General features: G+C 32.3%; 1 long non-coding RNA gene across 3 annotated transcripts; it reads right to left on the bottom strand.

Moving 5' to 3' along the window:
• Positions 1–604: 604 nt before the first annotated feature.
• LOC104211718 (uncharacterized) lies at positions 605–3,709 on the bottom strand. Of its 3 annotated transcripts, XR_011405290.1 has the most exons (3): positions 3,580–3,709; positions 2,494–2,624; positions 663–945 (listed from the first exon to the last, which is right to left on the bottom strand). It is a non-coding gene; the product is annotated as an uncharacterized lncRNA (long non-coding RNA). The 3 variants fall into 3 exon arrangements; XR_707215.2 differs by lacking the exon at positions 3,580–3,709 and having other exon boundaries at positions 605–945; positions 1,497–3,087; XR_707214.2 differs by lacking the exon at positions 3,580–3,709 and having other exon boundaries at positions 2,494–3,087.
• Between the last annotated feature and the right edge of the window lie 588 nt (positions 3,710–4,297).

Genomic DNA, 4,297 nt, shown 5'->3' with positions numbered 1-4,297 from the left:
AATAGGAGCATGAAAAATGCTTCCACGGAATAAGGTCTCTCGATTATACATTGGATGCACCACATTATATATTGATTGGTGTGTAATATTCAAAACGTCGAGCTTTAAGGATGTAGATTATTGTGTCTTTAAATCGTGCTTATGTAGTAATTAAACAAATTTTTGTAAATAACATAGAAAGTATTTATTGTTGAAGTCAACATATTCATTACGTTTATTTTTATTTTATCTTGTTGAAGGTTAAATTGTCATATGCTTAATATTACAAGTAAGCATGGCAATGAAAATAGTCGTGTAAAATTAATTATTGAGTTATAATAATCAGATAGATTGAAGCTTTATATTCTCATAGAATACAATGTCTCTAATTTTGTTCAATTGACGAAAATTCACAAAAGAATCTAATTTATAGTTTCATTATGCCTCTCATCCTAGGATTTAGGCCACATTAGATTTAAGTTGGAAAATCTCCACATTTATTTGTCTATATAATACTAGATGAGTATTGCCCGTGCATAGCACGAGCCCAACATTTTGAATTCTAGTGTCATTTTGTTCATGTCTAATACTGCATTCACATAGCGACCCTACAAAACTATAAAGGTTTAGAATTGGCATAAGTTCACAACCACCAGAAACACAGCTCCAACCTTAGAAAATAGTGACAAACATAGAATATATATTGCCTCCCTAGACTTATCAAAACTGAGCAAGAATTTCCTTTTCTTCCACTTCCTTTAAATATACATACAAAATCAAAATCAAGCATACGACTTATTTGATCATCATTTTCTACCCACCATCCTATTTCACGTGATCAACCAAATGTATAAGTTGCTATCAGTGTTTGCACTATAAACAAACTAAGAGCCATATAGAGTATTGCAAATACTGTGTATTGCTGAAAACATCTGCTACTGTGTATTCTTCAAACAACTTCTTGTCCTGTTCCAATGGAGAATAAGAAGTCAAACATGTTGAGATAGAAAACATTAACTGATAAAAGTTCCATAGCAAGAATTGAAAGGTATCATGACATAAAGAGATGCGTGCAATCTCCGCAAACAAAATACTCCAGAGTATTATACCCAAGCCTTTATAGAAGAGGGCACGAAGTAAAGGCCAAGTTACTGTTACTACAATCTAAAGATGCATCGGAAATATAACCTTTTATCAAAGCAGTATAGGATCTTCCTACCCTTAAGATTTAACCACTTAACAATTAACAAAAAAATCGAAAAAATGCTAAGCCTTATGTTTTCTTCGGTAAGCTAATGCTGACAAATATATGAAATGCAAATGATGTCCAGAAAAGTTGGTCAATAAATTTTACTTGCCCCAATTAAAAGAAAAAAAATACATTAATATCATATCACTATTAAATGACACAAAAAGTCCATTAGTTATAAAGAAAAAGCGGTGAAATAAATTAAAAGCACAAAAGCAAGCACACCAATTGATGTAAGAAACTGAATGCAGAGAGAGCTAGGCCTTACCATCAATAATCATAATGATAAACATAAACATGGAGAAACACAACTTATACGCAAAAAGGAAGTGGAGAACAACATATTGAGGCCTTGACGGACAGAAAGAAAGTGATAGAGGAGGACATTTGAGTACTCTTCCATGACCTTGAAGATAATCCATTTTTTAGGTTCCCTGTAATAGTTTTAATTTGAAAAATTTGGAAGTAATCATCACGGAAGAATGTTTTTAAATACATACTCTATCTATGTTAAAACATAGTGTATGTATTAATGCAATAATATTTCTCATTGATAAAGACACAAACCTACAACCCATGTGCATTTGTGTACCGAACTAACTGGAGAACAAACCAATTATCAAGAAGTGACTGATTAAGTGTGCAAAATGGCAAGATCCATCCATCACTTGTATTTTTCGGACAAAATATCTAAATAAAATAAAAACTTGAAGAATATTCTAATAAAATTGCATAAAAGTGGAGAGCAATAAGAAAGTATGGGTGAAGATAATATATGTTGATCTAGTACCTAGCTACATGGACATATCAATAGATAATAAGATCTATTAGGCTTAAAGATGTAAGAATGAGAATTCCCAAGAAGACAAACAACTATAATACCAAATGGCTTATTACAGTATACAAGAATTTAATGGGAGTTTTGCATCCACTGATTCCAAATTTTGACTACACCTACAATTCCAAGTAAAAGAAGTAACGGAAAGCAGATGACAAAATTACATAAACGCAATGCTATAAATACTGCAAATAAACTAAAAGTCACAAATAACTATGAAATATTTTATTTGGAAGCACCATTGGGAATCTTGGCAGCGTCTTTAGTAGCAGATTGAGCTCATCCCAAGCTTCAATCCAAGTGAAACTTGGATTCAATGGATGCAAAACTTCCATTAATACATATAGTATTAGCAAATACCAAACAAACAGGGAATAAAAAATATATAAATTAAGCTACTTCCTTGACTCAGATCTCTTATACTTGCCTTGACATCTCTATCCATCTTGTCTGCTTCTAAAAGTTGTGGGATATCTGTGCTACTTTCTCGTCCTTTTTTCTGGACCATTACTGTCTTGCAACTCCATACAATCTCTTCTGCCCTTTAACAGACCTTCCCTATTCCATAAATTTTTAGCCAGATAAACGAATATAAATTGAAACAAACAAATGTTGCTCGAACACAACTTTTAAGAAGAGTTCGCAAATCATCTTAGGCCTTATTAAGCCTTCCTAACACATGATATAATGAATAAAATCTATTAATAGAAAATCACATACACAATTTTTTTTCAATAGCTATTCGACTTAATTGATCCAATTTTGTTAATCTCAACTCATACACCAATTTTAGTGCTTTATCAAAATTGGGTTATCATGAATTCTTACTTTATTTTCCTCGGCTATGTAGAGTGAGGTGTGTGTGAAGAGACAGTTATGAAGAACCTGAAAACATACTCGCGACTCATAATTCATGGAAGTATAATATACACAAAACAAAGTAAAGAAAAGGAAGAACAACATGCATTAGGAGTAAAATTTAATATCCTTTTAGTTTTTAAGTTAGCAGAATAATAAATGTCAATACCTTAAGAAGAAGGAGAAGAAGAAGAAGAAGAAGAAGAAATATAGCCAAATCAGCGAGAAGAAGGCAACATCAATGAAATTGGACGGAGAATAACCCTTAAAATGGTGATTCCGCATCGTCTGGTTGGAAAACACAAAATCCAAAGAAATTTATCCATGAAATTGGAAACAGCTATACAGATATAAAAGAAGCAAAAAAAGAAAGAAGACAAAGTAAAAACAAAGAATATGTGAGCAAATATTGAGAGAACTATACCTGAAATCTAGCAGATAGATAAGAAGATGAAAAGAAAGTATTGTTGAAAGATTTTTATCAAGCGGGTTCAAAAAAAAACATTAGAGGTCACATGTGACTAGCTGGTTTTGAACTCAAGAACATGTGGAAAATTTGAACCCTTTTTACCAACAGGCTAGGCATTTTACTTGTTTCAAGTTGGTTCACAATTATATTTATACCTTTACTTGTCTGAAAATAACAAAAATATACCTATATATACAATGTTATTTTTTAATGAAGCGGGTTCATATGAACCCACTTGACTCCACGTGGATCCGCCCCCGCCTCCGATCGACTGGAATAGAAGAGAAGGAAGTCGGAAGAGAAAATGTTTCTAGACCCATATCATGTAAAATGAATAGATGGAAGGCACTTTTGCCTTTAAGCCAAATGACAATTTTGCCCTTAGTCGACATCTTTCCTTTTCTATAAAATAGAAAAGAAGAGCCACAGGTTTCGACTGTAAACTACTTTGCTTTTTGTCAACTTTTATTGCACTTTAGTGAGCATTTGGTTTTTGCGCTTCTTCTTTTTTCCCCACTACTTTTTGTCTGATGCGAATCATATTTTCACCAGCAATTGACTTCATCTATTGTTACACTGCTTGGTTAAGTTCTATTCTGATTTTTTTTCTTTATTTCCCAATTTGTTCTTTACATATATGAATTGTCTATGCTCAAACATTTTTTGGTGGAATTTTCAAATTTAAACAAGGAGAAATATATTAGCTTAATATTGATGATTTTGCTCATCTATTATGATTGTTCCCCTTCTTTGTCATTGCTTAATAATATTGTCAAATTAGGTTGAAATTGATTCATGATGTCTTCTCTGTTTCATTTGAACAAATGTGAACTTTACTAGAACTAGGAAACCCCAGAGGGTTTTGGTTGAGCTGGAACTAAGAGTGTACTTATGAAAGAATCCA

The sequence above is a fragment of the Nicotiana sylvestris genome, chromosome 2 (assembly GCF_000393655.2).
Source record: "Nicotiana sylvestris chromosome 2, ASM39365v2, whole genome shotgun sequence".
Classification (NCBI taxonomy): Eukaryota; Viridiplantae; Streptophyta; class Magnoliopsida; order Solanales; family Solanaceae; genus Nicotiana; species Nicotiana sylvestris.
The sequence above is the reverse complement of the archived record's forward strand: the minus strand, read 5'-3'. Positions and strand labels throughout refer to the sequence as shown.